This window comes from Artemia franciscana, chromosome 7, assembly GCF_032884065.1.
Source record: "Artemia franciscana chromosome 7, ASM3288406v1, whole genome shotgun sequence".
NCBI lineage: Eukaryota > Metazoa > Arthropoda > Branchiopoda > Anostraca > Artemiidae > Artemia > Artemia franciscana.
This window is the reverse complement of record NC_088869.1, coordinates 55,889,425-55,908,174: the sequence shown is the minus strand read 5'-3', so window position 1 is coordinate 55,908,174 and position 18,750 is coordinate 55,889,425. Positions and strand designations below refer to the sequence as shown.

Sequence of the window (18,750 nt, the reverse complement as noted above, 5' to 3'; positions counted from 1 at the left end):
TGTTTTGGGCTTTTTTCTACTAAAAAAAAAATATTTCTAATTTTGTTTTAAGTTCAAGTTCATTCTTTTACAAAACTTTCAAGGAAAGGTTTACCCTACGATTCACTAAAGAAGAAGAAGAAAATAAGTAATATGAATCACATGGAAATATGTACTGCAGCAGATTATTAGTTACAATTATTTAATAGAAATGTTTCATCTACAAAACATGGATAAAGGTAAGACTCCAAATACTTTTTTCTTGAAATTGTGTTTGAAATAGATTGAGATGGACTTCATAACCCCCAAGCATGGAACACCCAAAATGTTACAAACGAATACCTTGCAGTTCTATTTTTGTCCTGGGTCATTTTGAATGTCACATTCATTTTGAATTTGAATGTAGAGTGTAAGGAGGCAAAGGCCAGAAGGCCGAAAAGATCCAAATAGCCTCAATCTTCATTACATATTCAGGACCTCACTACATGCAAAACTAGTAGCCTAGACTGTGGTTTGTCAGCTCAAACGATTGAAGTAAAAACAAAATATCACAAACTGGATGTTACAATCTCAAAGCTTTTTATTCAAAGTCGATACCTGAGAATATGAGGCTTTCCTCAACCTCAGCCTGTAGGGCGTCTTTACCTTTGCGTTAGATGTTTATCCAAAGCTTGCACAAAAAGTCAGTTTAGTCTTCTTCCAAATTATTTCTCACTTTTAAAAGGGAGTAGCTGTTGAAAGCAGTGCAGGAATTATTTGACACTTTGTAGATTAACCTGCCGAATTAAAACCCCATTCTTTTCTTAGGAATTACTCAGCTCGATGTCAAAGCACGAAAAGCAGAACTGATTTTGGCAGCACATGTCGCGAGTCATTCATCGATTATGACTATTGACCACCTATCCACCATTATCAAGACTGCTTTTCCTGGACCAGTTTCCGAGGCAATGAAATTGAAGAGAACAAAATGTTCAGCCCTTATCAAGAATGTTCTTGGACCAGAAAGTCTCCAAGAGATTGTTGCTGATGTTGGTGACAGCAGATATTCCCTTATTCTGGACGAATCGACCGACGTTGCCACCATGAAATTCATGTGTATTTGTGTGAGATACTATAGCCCCAAGATGAAGGAAGTTCTTTGTGCTACTTTGGGCATGGTTGAAGTACCTTCGACCACTTCTGTGATTTTACATCAAGAACTGAAAGACTTCTTAGCTTTATGTGGAATTCCCCTAAAAAATTTGATAGGTATTGGGACAGATGGAGCAAACAACATGTGTGGTGGGAACCATTCACTGTTCACGTTATTACGAGATGACGGGTTGCCTCAACTCCAACTCTTCAAATGTGTATGTCACTCCCTACATTTGTGTGCTTCCGAGGCTGTTGGAGAGCTTCCAAGCAATTTGGAGTTCATGCTCTCAGAGACTTACAAGTGGTTTAACATTAGTCCTTTACGAAGAGAGGCATATCAGCAAATGTTCCAGCTCATAAACGATGGGAATACCCCGATGAAAATGATTGCTCCTTCCAATACCCGTTGGCTGTCTCGATATAGAGCAGTCGTTTTCATACTCGAGCAGTATTCTGAGCTGTCAGCGCACTTTTGATTAGCGAAGGAAAAGGAACGTTGCTACACTGCCCGAATGCTCCATGATATGTACCTCGATGAACGAAATAAGGCATATATTGTTTTCTTGAAGCCATTATTGGCTGAATTTCAGAGAATTAACCTCCTTTTCCAACACACGAACGCAGATCACTTTCGTTTATTTCAAGAGCTAAAAGAGTTTGTATCAAGTCTTCTGCAGAGAATATTGCACACGTCTGCAGTGTCATTAACAGTGAATATGGACTTCAAAATTTATTACCTTCCTACAGCCCAGGTTGACTACGGATACGAGTTCAATTTGTAGCTTGAAAGATCTAAGCTGACCAGTCATCAAAAGGAAGAAGTAAAGCTGCGTTGCCTCAAATTTCTCAAGACAGCAGCTAGAGCAGTTTTAAAGCGCTTGCCCCCAGCTTTTGATTCTCTGCTGAAACTGGAAGTGCTTTCTCCGACCATTTGTTTGTCGCAGTTGCGTCCTCGATTTAGTGATTTGCCTTTGGATGTTATTCCAGTGCTGAATATTAGTGAGTTAGAGAGTCAATGGAGAAGACTCTTGGTAGTTGACTGGGCATCAGCTTGTGGCGGAGAAATTCCAAGTGACTCTTGTGAATTCTGGGTCAAGGTCCTGCACCATCTTGATCCAGCTGGTGTTCCTCCATGTCGCGACTTAGCGAGGTGGGCATTGACCCTCCTTAGCTTGCCAATAAGCAATGCTGTAGTTGATAGGTCATTTTCTATGATGAATATTGTGAAGAACAAACTTCGGAATCGAATGTTGTTGCCTATGCTGAACTCAATAGTAGTCTTTCGGCTGTGGTTGTCAGTGTGTGGTATTTGCTGTTCCCAGTTTGAGCCTACTAAAAAAATGTTGCAGTTCAACAGTGAAATCTATAGGCTTGGGGACTGCAACCAAAGATATGAATTTTAACAATGATCTTGATGACATACTGGTTTTACTATAGAATTGCAGAACTGGCTCTTTATTCGTTTTCTTTTCATCTGATGCTGTTTTTCTCTTGGTGTTATTTTCTAACTTCTTGAGTTGTAGATATACACTTAAAAAAAATGGATTTCCAACAAGAAAATGCGTTGAACTTTCAATTGCTTAAAAAAAAAATTATAACTGAATTTTCAGCAAAGGTGTAAAATCGAAAAAGTGAATATGATCTTCAACGATTTGTTTAACTTTCCAACAAAAACGTTTAAAGTCCAGCGACAAGTTTGATATTTCATGTTCTCTTGAGTTTCCAATACCCAATTTTTCAAAGTCCAACCAATTAGTTTAAAATTCCAACGAAAGAATTTTATATTTTACACTCTGCTGACTTTCCAAAAAAAAAATTGAAAATCCAACGAAAAAGCTTAATATTCTACGTTTTCCTGTTTATTCTAGCAAATAATGTTGAAAATAAGATACGAAATTATTTTTTAATAAGATTTTTTTTTTCAATTTGCACCTCAAGGTACGAATAGAAATTGAATAAGAAACCATCGGTTTAAAAAAAAGAAAAACGAATGTTGGAATTCTTCAGATTCTGTGAAATTAATATAAAAATCAGCCCCTTCAGTGGAGCCAAAACTAGGAATCTTCGGGTTGAAGCCTGATTGGTAAAAGAAATCGATTGATAAGCTGCATTTAAAAACCAAAGTGCTGTATTACAAGATAATCAGCCTTTGATATGCATATTTTCCTAAGGTGATGACGCTGAAATTTTAGCTTGCAGTTAGCTTTTTTAAATCAAAAGTTCCTCGTGTTCGTTCAATATATTGGTATTTCAGCTGTTGTAGCATTTTTTTTTGTCAAAAGCTGTACATAGTATCTCATTTCTCAAAAATTATTTTTAATTTTTCTTACTTGAGGTACTAAGAAAATGTACCAAAAGTATTGAGAGTTTTCAATCATTGCGTTTATTCTCTTGAAGCTTTTTTCCCTTGTATTATAAAATTTCAAGCTTCAATTATTTTCTTTTTTGCATTTTACCATTCTATCCAAAGAAGTAATTCAGCCTGTGTATTTCTTGTCGTAATACTTTGGCCAAAATTCTGTTTTGTTCACAAAAAATATTTTGCTTATTGAAGAGATCTCATTGTGTTTTCTGTTGCTTGTGAATTTTTTTTGTTGTATTACAAAGTCAATACATTAAGAAATAGCTGAGAACCGCGTCCATTAAAACTAGGTGACAAGAAAAAAAAAGGTTTTCAGTTAAAAGTCTTAACATCCGAAATAATCATAAAAGTTCAAAATATATAGCTGCCACGTAGCTGAAGGTAATTTTTAGATTAAATAATCTTGCTTCAAAATAGGTTTCTAAAGAGATAAACATAAAGAAAACATAATATTTAGTGACAAATTAAAAAAAATATCACTTATTAGGGCAGTAGGGCATGGGGAAGTGGCTTTATTTGTATATGGCTATAGCTTTCGGAAGGGCATGGACAGGCGGCAACTCTGTTGAAAGGTGTAAATTCGGAGGGAAAACTGAAACTGTAAGGAATAATAACATATTAGGATTCGCCTCGAGGACTCGGCTGGGAAATGACCCCTTTGTCTTTTTTATCTAGCTTTTATCTAAAATAGCAGCAGTCACAATTAAATGGTCCAACTTTGATCCTAGGTCTGAACACATAATCTTTGATTCCAAAAGTCTCGAGTTTGAAAATTCTATGGACGAATTCGTTTCCAAGTAAACAGTTTTACTTTCGCACCATAAGTTTGTCAATGCAAAAGCTCAGCGTCAGAAAAAAAAAACATGAGTTCAAAATATTTAGCTGCCATACAGCTTAAAAAAGAAACGAAAGATTAACTCGATATTAGGAGAGGCCAGAGCTATGGGCTGCCATACAGCTTAAGGTATTTCTTTTATATTTCAAACTTAAAAGCAGAAAAAAATGTCAAGTATTCCCGCCTGCCGGGTAGGTTTATTCTTCTTCCCTGCAAATGTTGAGGGGAGATCAACAAAATTGAGACTCTTCCAGAAGTTTAAAGAAAAAATGATGAAAATAGCTTTGGACTGAAAATTAAGTATTAATTCTGCATCTAGATATAGCATTCTTCGTGAAACAAGCTTTCGTACGCACTCACTATAAAGTGGAATCTCAAAAGTGGATTATTTCGGTAAAATTTTCCGGGGCTTGTTTCGGGCTTGTTTTAAATTTTTTGGGGCTTGTTTTGAAAACCCCTGGGCATTTTTTCTGCGTTGACAATCTGGCAACAGTGTTCGCATCTAGCATTCATTCAGTGCAGTCGCATTTCGCTAGCTCTGATAATTAGTGACGTGTGGTTATTGGCACGAGTATTTTGGATGCTCGGATATTTTCCTTTGAACTGTGAACAACTACCCGGTTAGGATAATATTGTACATGATTTATACAGATTGGTGAAAATCGTGTTAAGAGTCTCGAGTGAAGAACTATACAGGGTTGCCAAAGGGACACTTTTAGTGCTTTTTTGACACTTTTTTACTTTGGGTGACACCGTGCCACTATTGGGTGAAAAAATGCCACTTTTTGAAAAAAGGACACTTTTTGGCATTTTTTCAAAATCAATACCATATGTATTTATTTTCAGTTTTTTGTTAGCTGCAACTGCTTTTAATTTGTGCTTTTCAGGTTCGTTTTCGTCTTAGGGATTTTTTTTATCGGATCCGCACTACTTTTCTTTTCAAAAGCGCGAAAATTCAATCGTGGTGAAACATGTGACTTGCTCAAGAGAGTTTAGAAAAAAAATCTGATAAAAAAATGAAGCAAGAATTTAACTTCTAGTAAGTAAAAGCTTAAGGTGTTTTATGACTTCTAGTCTACAGTAGTATGCAGATGTGTGGCCTGGATAGTAGCTAGTAGCAAACTATCTGATCCTGATCTGATTTGCTGCTGCGTAACTATTTTTTGGACGAGGATGAACCTCAGTTGATTTTTGAGTTAAGACATTGGGCTTTTGGTAAATATTCAGTTTAGGTTCACATGCATTTAAGAGGGTGGACCCTGTCCCATATGGGCACAGTCTATCCCACCAGAAAATTATCTGGTAACTGTCAAGATCACGTAATACTGTCATAGACTGAATATCACATCCAGTGTACTAAGCACTAACTAACGAAATGTGCATTTTGCCAAAAGTAATAAAAGGATGGAAGAACGACGGTGAAAAATGTTTTCCTATACATGCTGTAATCTGGTGTACTGTTTGGTGAAGAAACAGAAGACTATTATTGAAACCAACCCAGCTGGACCTCTGTATAACGCTTCTGAATTGGAATCCGATTTATTCTGCATCTGCTCACTTTTCGAAAGCCTTCATAACATGAAATGCACCGTATGTGAAATCCAGCACAGTCTTTCCCTTATAAAGGTCTCTTCATGGTGTCTAGGTTGTTCGGTTTGTCCATCTTGAGCCGCGAAGATGGCGAAGGCCTAGCGCAAAGTATTTCGGATTTGCTTTAACATTTGTTGTGCACCATTCTGCTTTTGGTGAAAAGTTTGTGATTAAATAAGCCTTTCCATTGCCTTTACAGACGCCGTTGACCTCTTCTCGGAAGAAAGAGAGTAAGCAGAGAAAAACGGTCCTCAAAAAACCATAGCTATTCTTGACACCAAAAAGCCTTTTTCGTTGGTTTTCTGTGCTTTTTCTTCTTTTTTTCAACATTTGATTAAGCACATGTGATATTTGTCTTTTCACTATTTGCAAAGAATTTGACATTTCTTTGTTTATTGTAAGATAAAGTAGCCTTATACAGAACAAGTGATATTTGTCTTGTCATTATTTCTCTCCTTATCAAGTTTGATCTCCTGAATACATTAATGTTTGGATGAAATAACGCTGTGGTTGTGTATTCTTGCGAGAGCAGCGTTACCAAACGTGTTGGCGAAAGCCAGGTGAAAAGAATGGGAAGCACGTCCCAAGCCAAGCGCGTTTCACTCGGTTTTCGATATCAGTCAGCGGGAAATGGTCGACAAAATTTTGCAGAAGGTCTGATATGCTACTGAAGAAAAAAAGGGAACGAGGGCAATTAAGCCGTGTCAGCAGTGACAGACATCGTATCTGTGGTCTGCTGGCGCAAATCTTTTAAGCCCTGTCTTCATTATGGCGTTTTCTGACTCAGACGGCTGGGGAGGCTCATAGTAAAGACAGGTTTTATCGCCGTTTTCGTTTTCTCGCTGTATAGAGTAGACATTTTGGCTGAAAACGTAAAAACTAAACAACACATTTTTTCATTCATCTTAGTTTTACTCCAACTTTTCTTTACGTTCCTGTAACACCGCAAAAGCAGCACAAATGATTCAGAATCTTCTGCAGTTCCTGAAATAAGACTGCGCTTTCGAATTTTTTGCCAAAAACGACGAAAATGAAAACCGTCGTCAAAAAAGCGGCAAAGCGGCAGGTGCCGGAAAACGCAATAATAAAAACAGGACTTTGCTGAGTTTTCAGAAGAAGAATAACAAGTACAACCGAAGGTTCAAGAGAACCCGAGAAATTGTACTGAATTCTTTTTCTTCTTCGCGTATTAGGCGATTTGAGGTTTTACATGGGATTTTACTTATTTGAAGAACCGCTTTGTTTTTGCTTGGATAAGAAGAACGTATATCTGGCCCTGGAGTTGCGAGAAAACCATTTAAAGCCTTTTTTTGTCAACTTTTAAAGTATATTGGCTAATTTTCTAGGAGGACACTAAAAGTGTCCCTTTTTTGCTGAATTTGACACTTTAGTCCCAAAAGATTTTGGCAACCCTGGAACTATATCCCTTGCCATGAAAAGATTTTGCTAGTGTTTTATTCTGATTCTAACCATGGAAGAATTTTCCGATAATCAAGCTGCTGAAGAGACTCTTTTGCAGTTAAGCAGAGAAGACGCAACGAGTTTTAGTACTCTAATCGGTGCCTTAAAAGTAATTCTTGCCAAGGTAAAGAAAATCCCAGGAGGAAGGGATTACGCATTCGATATTTGTGAGCGAATTCAAATTTTATATCATCAGCTTTTAGAAAAAAAATGCAAAACTTTTGCGCAACGAGAACGATAACCTTCAAAATATAATCAAATTACACGAAAAATTGGAAAATAAAGATACAATGGCCCCATCCTCTCTTAAAAATTGTAGATCGTACTCTAGTGTTGTTAAAGGTCCTGAAACCTTTAGTATTATTCTTGAGCCAAGCAGTAATGAAGCAAAAGATCATAAAAAAAAGAGAGAACCACCGGCAAAAATAGTGCAAGACATTAGTAAAATAATCGTTGTTGAATTAACTCAGAACAAGATTTAAACAATGCTCTTTGTGCTTTCAACAAAAATTCAGTAGCACTAAAATATACTTCGAGGGAATTAAAAAAACGCCTGCCAAGAGTGCTTGTAAACGGTGCTCCTATAATCAAAAATAAATCAGAGTGCAAAGAATTTATAGAACATAGTAATCCAGATATGGAAAAACTTGTTATTGCTGGAGAAACCTTGGAAGTGGTGACTATTATTGAAAAAGGAAAAAGTTGCAGCGTCGTATTAGAAATTAGTCCAAAAATCAGAGGAGAAATTTTAAAAAGAGGAGGCCTCAATTTTGGATTTCTTCGCCTACAATGCGAAGATTACATTAACCTTATACGATGCACCGATTGTTGTCTTTTTGGCCACAAGAAGTCTGAGTGTAAGGGCGATTTAACCTGCTCTTGGTGTATGGTTAATTATGACTATAATGAATGTACTAAATCCTTCAGTAGTCGCCGTTCTTGCAATAAGCGACAGCAAAATTGTGAGCCACATCCATCGTACGACTACAAAAATTGTCCGACAGCTAGAGAAATAACCCAACAATTGAAAAAGAATATTGATTATGTAGCATGAATGCAGAACACGTCTGATGTAAATACTTATAAGAATAACTTACAGTTTCTACAAATTAACCTACAACATTGTTATGCTGCAGCGGCACAATTAGAAAAAACACTGGTTGACTTATGCCCTGATGTCATGCTTATTCAAGAGCCTTACATTAATAAATCTGGTAAACTTTCGTGAGTGCTGAATATGTACAATACCTTCTCAAAGACAACATTTGAGAAAAGATTCTATAGTGCTGCTATACTTGTCCATAAATCCCTAAAATGCGATATACACTACGAAATCTCGACCAATGAATGTGTTACAGTGTCTGTTTATCTTAAAAGTAGAACTATTCTAGTTTCATCCATGTATTGCCCTCCATCCCTGTGCTCAGTAGATAGTTATTTAGCAAGTATAGATAGTCTTAGAAATTATTCAAATTATGTTTTGGGGGCAGATTTTAATGCCAAAAGTTCACTGTGGCTTAATAATATTTATTTTGATTTGAAAGGTAAATCCATTGAGGATTTTGTTGCCAGGAAATCACATTAGTAGTACTGAATGACCCAGATATGCCAACGTATGAATTTTCATATTCGAGCCCCGACGTCACAGCAGTTGGTCTAAATTTACTAAAATTTGTTGACAGCTGGGAAATGACAAATGACCCCCCATCCTTATCTGATCACTTGTATATCAAGTTTAACCTAGTTTTTGAGGCAGATATCGTGGAAATCAAGGAGGCACACTCGTGCCTCTATAAAGAGGCGACACACGACAATGTTAAGCGATCTTCGGTTCCAGTGGTCGCAGACGGATGGGGAGGGATGCATTTTGTAGCCCGAGCTCCAACTAAGAAACCTGCAAAATTTCATCCCCCTCCAACTTTTTCTTTTTGGGGAAAATCTGGCCGAAAATTTCGACCTGTCAACCCAAGCCCCCCTTTAACGTTGTCCGATCGGGCTGAAATTCACAAGTTAAGGTCCCCTAGGGCCCAGGAGCTTATCCGCGAAATTTCAGCTTGATCCGATAACTCTTTCCCTGTTTTCCAGAAACCACGCATAGCCACTTAAAATTCATTTACTTTTTTTTCCTAGACGCCTACAGGTCACATCCGACATCGGATCTGGGTGTACGAAGACTCATTCGATGCGGAATTCTCCGAGTAAGTGCCCATGAAAGTTTCGTAGGAAAATCTTAACCCCCCGAAAGTTTCGACCCTCCAACCCCCCCCCCCCCCACCACCCCTTTTAACGTTGTCCGATCGGGCTGAAATTCACAAGTTAAGGTCCCCTACGGCCCAGGAGCTTATCCGCGAAATTTCAGCTCGATCCGATAACGATCCTTACAGAAACCACCCATTAGCTATTTAATTAACGGATTTCTCTCCATAAGAGCCCATGTTAATTTGAAATTTTTAAAAGCTATTGAGAAGTTATATTTACACACATGCAAGTTATTAGCTCAGTTGGTATAGCGTGAGACTTTTAATCCTCGGGTCAAGGGTTCAAGTCCCTTACGGGAGGTTTATTTTCACAACATCAAAAAAATTTTGATAACACTTGGACAGCTTATCATTTGAGAGATAACAGAATATTAGCTTCTTATGAGCAAAAGAAACATTTCGGTCATTCTATCTATTTTTTTCTATTTTATACAATGATTTAAAAGCGGGGGGGGGGGGGTTCCTCTCCTATTTCCTGTACGAGGAGTACAGGAATTATTAAATTACATCCACCATGGATTGTAGAAAAACGTACAGAATTAATATGAAAAAAAATTAAACCTGTACAAAAGAGTCTTTAAAAGCGGGGGATTTGCCTCTCCTATTAGTCTTCTTATAGTCCTAACGGCAGCCACCCAAGTTCCTCTCCTAATTCCTGTACGAGGAGTACAGGAATTATTAAATTACATCCACCATGGATTGTAGAAAAACGTACAGAAATAATATGAAAAAAACTTCGTTTTCTTAAAGAGTTAAAGAGGCTGCGTCCCAAAGTCGAACCTTAAAACGTACAGGAATTAGAAGAGGCAGTTGGGGGGCTGCCGCCCCCCAAACCCCCAGCTTTTAAAGACTCTTTTGTACAGGTTTTTTGTTTTTTTGCTAACCCCCCGCTCTTGGCTTCGGAAAGATCCTCTTTTAATTAACAAAAAATTGAAATGAATGAATAATGGAATAACTTCGAAAAATGTTAAACACAAGAGGACAGGAGAACCATTGCGCCGAAACTAGTAATTAGTAACAATGAAGTCCCCCCACAAAAAAAAAACTGTACAAAAGAGTCTTTAAAAGCTGGGGGTTTGGGGGGCGGCAGCCCCCCAACTGCCTCTTCTAATTCCTGTACGTTTTAAGGTTTGACTTTGGGACGCAGCCTCTTTAACTCTTTAAGAAAACGAAGTTTTTTTCATATTATTTGTAATAGCATCAAGTATGATTACAGAAAAACTAACTGGAATGTTTTTAGCAACATTATTTTAAATGAAAAAGATAGTTTATATTCCCTCCCTACTAAGGATGCTGAAGAAATAGATAAAGCTGTAGATGCTTTAACAGCCTTAATACAAAAAGCTACCAATGAATCAACTCCAGTGAGTCGTTGCTCTCCCAAAAAGTATTCACGGTGGTGGACTTCAGAATTATCGGAACTTAGAAAAGGGTATAGACGATTGCTACGGATATTTAAATCCTGCAATTCTCTCGAAAATGAGGTTAATTTAAGGAATGCAAAAAAGAATTATAAACTGGGTATTTTAAATGCTAAAAAGAGTGACTGGAATAAATTCTGTGCAGATAAACCGAATTTGGATCCATGGAATACAATCCACAAAATTTGTAAAAATAGTAATGCCATTGTTCAGCCACTACATGTAACAAAAGATGACGGCAGTAAGACTAACTCTGTAACGGAAGCCGGGGAGGTATTGCTAAATAAGTGGTTTTTAAAGGACGATCATTCAACTGATAGTAATTACCATGGTGAAGTTAGAGCAGAACTTACAGATTTTTTGATTAATAGCACATCAGGTGTTACCGAAGTCTCCTTGAATGAATTAAAAGAAATAATTAAAGGTTCAAAGGCCCCAGGCCCAGATGGAATTCTAAATTTAACCCTAATTAAAAACATCAATGTTCTTGCTCCTAGTTTGGTAAAGTTAGTGAATAGTTGCTTAAAAATTTCATATTTCCCGAAAAGTTGGAAAAATGCAATTATAATGGTTTAAAAAAAAATGGGAAAAAGAATTATGGCAATCCAGCTTCGTATCGCCCGATTAGCCTACTCTCAAATCTTGGTAAAATATATGAGCGTGCCATTGCAAATAGAATGATTGCGATTAGCAATGAATATAGTTGGCTTTCGCCCCTGCAGTTTGGCTTCCGTAGTGGGAAAAGTACTATTGATGCAATTGATGGTATTGTTACCACGGCGGAGGAGAATATGCAGAAAAAATCTTTACTTTATGCATATTGTTTGATATAAAAGGCGCATTTGACTCCGCGTGGCATCCTAGAATACTGAAAAAGTTAAAGGCTAAATCGTGCCCTGATGGGCTTTTAAATTTAATTTATAGTTACTTTTCTGATAGAGTTGTTACTTATAAGGGTGAATATTCGTGCATTTTGGAGCAATCATGTCCTCAAGGTGGAATATTATCCCCCCTGTTATGGTCGGTTAACATAAATGATCTTCTAGAAATAAATATTCCTTATCTAAAAATTCAGGCATATGCTGATGATGTTTAGGAATAACTCAAAGATGGTAAAAACACAGAACTGAGTTAAATAAAAAATTAAGTCATAATTTTAGAGGAAACGACAGAAAAAAGTTCAATTTCACCTCAACCAATTATTATATATTGAAAAGAATTTTTTCCAGTTTGAATGATGCCAAAATCGAAACTGTTGCTATGAGGTAACCTTTAAAATTAATTTAGATTGACCGTACTAAATAGTACTCTAGTTTTACAGAGTTGAGTGGAAGCAAAGAATTGAGTGGAAGTTCCTAGAAATACGGAAGCTATATTGATGCCTTTCAAGCTCTGTAAAGTCCATTTTATCTTAATACATTTTAGAGTCAACTCATTCAGCAGTCAAGAGCATTAGGAACATGACAACAATTTCTTGTGATATTTTAAACAAAGGTGGTTCTAAAAATTGAATCACAATAGCTTTGTTTCTCCAAAAATTTGGTGAATTAGATAAGTAAAACCTTCATAATCAAAATTAAGTCGAAACTAGAGTCCAGGAACATGATTTTTTTCATCCTTCTGTTTATTTACAGAATTGAGGCCGTGGTGGTTTAAAAACAAAATATTTTCATTTCAATTCTAACAAACTTCTGGTTACAAAAATATTGGACGGCAAACAGCCAAAATCTGCTTTTTAATACTTGTAAGACTTTCAAGATTCTGTGACATTCAATTAATTCACTAATAAAAAAAAACAAAACAAAAAAAACACAACAAGCAAAATAATTAGCAAATGTTTTTCAAATAATGCAGGATATATTGCTACTTTTCAGGCAACTCTCATACCATAAGTAAAATTAAAGAAAAAAAAGAAATAAAAATAAAAACATCAAGGCTAACAAGTTGTGGAGTCTCTATTATCTACTTAAATGGAATACTATTTTCCAAAAATAATGAAATAAATTACTTCACTTTTTTAATTTAACAAAGATTGACAATTTATTTAAACACTTATGACTAGGCCAAATTACATTTAGTTATTCTATTATCTAAACTGAAAATGTTGTTTCATAGATTTAATTAATACTATCATGGAATAAATTTAACTCTTTTAGAACTGTTTGGTTGGACTTGCAGGCAATGTTCAGATTTTAAACATTAACCAAAACAAACCTCTGTTGCTAAATAGAAAAAAGTGGTTTAAAATATAAAGAGGGGGGGGGATAATTTTGTTTCAACAAGAGTAAAAAAGGGACATTTCATTGAAATTACCAAAATACGCATTTTTCAGTTTTAATCTATTTAAAAATATATTTAAAATTTTATTTATTCTTAAATTTTGCAAACATGTTTTAATTCTATTTTTGGGGTCTAGATGTCCATTAGAAAGGATATTGACATTTAACCCCTCTTAATTTCAAAATTAAAGAGTAATATTAAACTCCCAAGATAAGCAGAATTTATTCTGTATAGGAGGGAGATAGCAGGGGATGCCCTTCTTTGTCTCACAACTCATCGTCAATGAAACTTTGGAGGATGTACTTCCTCTATGGCTATGCAATTCTGTGTGTGGGGAGATTTTCTGAAAAGGGAATATTGAAAGGGAAATGAAAAGGGAAAAGGAATTTTCTGAAATGGAAAATGCTGGCTCCCCTATTATTAACTCAGTTGAATGCTTTTGATCAAAAAATTAAATTACTCATTGGGTAGTGGGGTCTTTGTTAATTATTAAATTAGTCTGTTTTGGTTATAATCAAGATATAGGACTATTAACTTTGAAGTTTTTATTATGGACTATAAGGGCAATTGGAGCCCTAAATTACTATCAAAATGAATATAATTTTTTTTTTTGAAATTTAAACAAATTATTTTTGACAATAAATGAATGCAGGAAGAAAATGAATGCATAACAAGATGCCCTTTTTATGCTTTTTCCAAATTCAATTATCACTTCTGGGGCAAATTTCATTTTAATCCCTTAAAAGCATGACCGTTCCTAGGGCTGGTGACGCCTAGGGCAAAATCAAATTATACTATGTGGTTATATATGTGAACATATGATTATATGTGTGAATTTTGCAAATATTTAGTGTATTCCCCGAGGCAATATATTATATATCCCAGTTTATGTTCATTGGTGATTGTATTGCATATTGCAATGATTTTTTATTTATTTATTGCCGATGTTTCAAACAAAAGCACGCTCTTCAAAATACATACAGTTTTCAATAAAACGCAAATGACGCAACAGACTTTAGACTTTTACGGCGAGGAGAGGGGAAAAGGGACAGTAGCCAAAGTCTTGTTTGTAGCAATTTTTCATCGTTCTAAGTTTAACTTGAATTTTTACCCGATTAAAATCCCTATTGGCCTGATTTTATTGGAAGGTGGAACTTTGTTTTAACATTATGTATTTTTTTTTCACAGAAAATTTTCGTGATTCGGTAACTATGTGTCATAGTAACCACAATCTATTCTTGATCAGCAATGAAATCGGTTTTTTGTGTCCAATCGGTAATAATGAGCTTAGCCTGAGCAAAATAAAATGCTATGCAGATATATCTTAATTGACTATTTAATATATAGAGGTAGTTTGGAATTTAATATAATGTGTTCTGGGCGGCCTGCTTTTCATAATTCTCTGTTATAGTTTCCATAATTTTGTTACTAAACTATCATATTTTGGTATATTTTAATAGGATTAACCTAACTTCACCTTTTTGGTGTTTTTGCTATAACACGTAAGTACCCACAGTTCGTATCAGTACCAATAAATCTATTTGGATCGTCCCATATTTTCGACTAGCCTAGTTCAAAGAAGAAGTGAAACAAAATGCAATAAGGCTTGTTTTAGTAGTTCACCCACTCGTAAGTTATAAATACGTCATTTTTTCTAATTTTTCCTTCCCCTTTAGCCCCCCATATGGTGAAATCTGGGAAACGACTTTACCAAGTCGATTTGTGCAGCTCCCTGACACGCCTACCAATTTTCATCATCTTAGCAGGTCTAGAAGCATCAAACTCGCCAAAGCACTGAACCCCTCCCATCCGATTTCCCCCTCCAACTCCCCTCCAATGTCAACAGATCTGGTCGGCATTTGAAATAAGAGCTCTCAGACACGAATTTCTTCTAAATATCAAATTTAATTAAGATCCGGTCACCCGTTATGAAGTTAAAAATACCTCAATATTTCTAATTCTTCCAAATTAACACCCCCCCCCCAGCTCCTCCAAAGAGAACGGATTCGTTCCAATTATGTCAATCAAGTATCTAGAATGTGTGCTAATACTTCCCATCACGTTTCATCCCGATCTCTCCACTATAAGCATTCTCCAAGATTTATGTTTCCCTCCTCCAACTCACTATGTGCCTGGATCCATTTCGAGTCGAAAATGGAGCATCTGAGACATAAGATCCTTCTATATATAAAGTTTCATTAAGATCCGATCACCCGTTCGTAAGTTAAAAAAAACCCATTTCTTCTAATTTTTCAGAGTTAACCCCCCCCCCCGACTACCCCAAAGAGAGCGGATCTGTTCCAGTTATGTCAATCATGTATCTAGGACTTGTGCTTTTTTTTCCTACCAAGTTTCATCCCGATCCCTTCGCTCTAAGTGTTTTCTAAGATTTTAGGTTTCCCCCTCCCAAATCCCCCCCAATGTCATAAGATCCAGTTGGGGTTTTAAGTAACAGCTCTGAGACACACTGTCCTTCCAAACATCAAATTTCATTAAGATCTCATCAACCGTTCTTAAGTTAAAAATACGTCATTTTTTCTATCGTTCCGGAATTAACTGGCCCCCCATTCCCCCCCCAGATGCTCAAATCGGGATAATGACTATTTCTAATCTAATCTGGTCCGGTCCCTGATACGCCTGCCAAATTTAATCGTCCTACCTTACCTGGAAGTGCATAAAATAGCAAAACCGGGACCGACGGACAGACCGACAGAATTTCCGATCGCTATATGGCAGTTGGTTAATACTAATTGCCATAAAAACCTTCATAGATCCCAGTTTAGAATAAACGAATAGTAGTTGGGATAAATTTGCAGTTTATATCATAATTTAGGATATTCGCTTGAAGTATTCGCTAGGAAAAGCGAATACTTAACTCATCACCTTTTTTATGGTTTCTCGACATTCAACAATCGCTTCTAGGACACATTTCATTTTGAGCCCTTGAAGAAGCTCAAAACAACCTATAGTGACTAATAGTTTAAAAACATGTTTCTAAAAAACTGTCTGGAGAGAAAAAATGGCTCGTTCCGGATGGTAGTGGTTTTGGGCCTCATAACCTAGGAGGGGCAGGGTACCTTAAGGATTGTAATTTGGTATGAGACAGACAAGGGCAAATGTCTCTCCCCCAGAACCCGGTTTCCCCCAGCTAAAGTATAGCTCTTTCAAAAACACTGGTAAAACTAAGGTAAGACTGCATAATTCAAGAACCCAGAGAAACGGGCTATTTCTATTTAGTATATCTTTGCTTTTGTGGTAGGCTACCACATGGTTCATTTTTCAATTTTCACGGTCATCTCGTTTGATTTGGGGAAATTAGCTCAAACTTTGCCCCCTTTCCCCTAAGGATTTTGAAAAAATTACACCTCTGACCTTAATCTGAGTGCAAAAATATAAAATAAAAGGGATTTTGTTGTGAGATGTCACAAAACTGGGGGGCTGCCTCCCTCCCCAGGCCTAGAAACGCCACTTTGAAGGAATAGAAATAAAACTTGGACCCTTCAAAAAAAGTTGTCACAACAAAATAAAAAGTACGCCGTTAAAATCACCATTTTTGAAAACCCACACAAGAAACTTACAGCCCCTACTGTGAACAACAAACAAAATTATATTTTCGAATGGGTAGGCTAACACCAATACACTCTTTTTGTTCATTTTTACTGACAGGGTACCAAACTATTGTAGAGTTGTTTAAGGCCTTGCTTAAAAGCTAAATTTCATATCTAATTTGTTTTCAAATATTTTTACCTTAACATCATAGTCTAATAACTACAGGCAAGGCTGAAAGTTACCCATTTTTGCCACATTAAGGGCTAAAAATGGAGTTTGTCGCAGAAGCGACTATTGGATTTGAAAAAAAAAAAAGGCATCGAGTGAAGCATTCATTTTCTTCATATTTAAATTTTGTTGTAAACTGCAAATTTTCCCAAATTCTTTCTGACAGCCTTTGACTTTTATTACATAATAAACAAAATTATAAACTTTTACAGATATAAATCACTACGCCAAGGAAAAATTATAATTTTGCTAACACTTAGCTATTAACTACATAAACATTCCTAAAGGCATCCAAAATTAGAAATAATAATAAAAAAACCTATACAATTGTTTCTAGAAGCATCCCGCACTAACGAAAATAATAACGAAATAGGAAATAAGACAAACACCTTCTCCCAAACACCCACAGGGTAACAACCCTCATCCAAATACAACTTCCTCCACCCAAAACCCTTCAACCCACTCCTCCCTCCAGCCCACTCCAATCCCCCCAAATTAAAAATAAATAGAACTAAAACCAATTCCCCAACAATTACTGTTTTAATCTTTAAAATCTTTTAATCTTTATGGCCAAAAAACAATAAGGTATATTTTCAGTGGTGTAGCCATGGGGGGGGGGGGGCAAAGCGAAGTTTTTTCTAAAATAAGTTACATCTGATTTTCTTAGGTATGATCCCGACCACACTCAAGAAGTTTTATCTGTTTGATGGGAGTTAAACCGGTTTGTCTCTCTGCATTCGGTTATAATTAGCTTAGTCTAAGTGAGATAATCTACGATGCAGGTATATTTCAATTAAATATTTAATATATAGAGATATGGTCAGTTTACAATACAAGTACCTTTACTTACATTATGGTGGTGAGGGGGGGGGGGATAAGCTGGCATTTTTTTTGCCATATTTACTCACCTTATTCTTATGCTTCAAATCAAAAAATGATTGGAACTAGATTATCCAGAATAATCCATTATTATCCAGCAAATCCTTACTAAAAAATAACAAACAACCTTCCTATTGTCTTTCACAATATTGTCTTTCACGGCAGTATTGTCTTTCACAATACTGCCGAATACCTGAACAGGTAATAGATAAACTATTTGGATTCACGATTTTCCTCTAGCCTCAGGTACAGTCCAGCCTATTGCAGCATTGCCAGCATAATAAAATTATACCGTTTCTGGTATACTTTACAGTTCCTGGTAGAATGCGTTACGTTTGGACATTTTTTGGTATAATACATGCTATCCGATACATTTTTTTTCTTTCTTCTTTCCAAACCAATTGTTTGTTCATGTTTTAGTTTATTGAAAATTTTCTTCTTATTACGGTAAATTTTTAACTTGCTGTTCAGAGGGTTCAAATTAATCCCTTGTGGTACAGTTTTTTTTTCTGGAAACTGAAAACAGTGTTGCATTGGCAACACTGCGATATACTACAAATCAAAGCACCAAAACTTGGTAAGTTTCTGTTGCGGGCAGTTACATAAGAATAAAAAAATATATATTAAAAATATACCGTATGAGCAAGGATGACACCCCCCCCCCCCCCCTCACTGACCGTAGCTGCATCTATTGAAGGACAAAACTCGGTCCTTAGTAGCCAAAAACTTATAATTTTGTTGACAAATCGAAATCAAAAGTACACCATTGGAACC

General features: G+C 36.2%; 1 protein-coding gene across 1 annotated transcript in view; it reads right to left on the bottom strand.

The window, feature by feature from the left end:
* LOC136029487 (zinc finger protein 664-like) overlaps nt 1-18,148 on the bottom strand; it is a 28,090-nt gene extending 9,942 nt beyond the window's left edge. The window contains exon 1 of the mRNA XM_065707917.1: nt 18,006-18,148. The gene's annotated coding sequence lies outside the window, so the exon portion shown is untranslated. The remainder of the gene's footprint in view (nt 1-18,005) is intronic.
* Between the last annotated feature and the right edge of the window lie 602 nt (nt 18,149-18,750).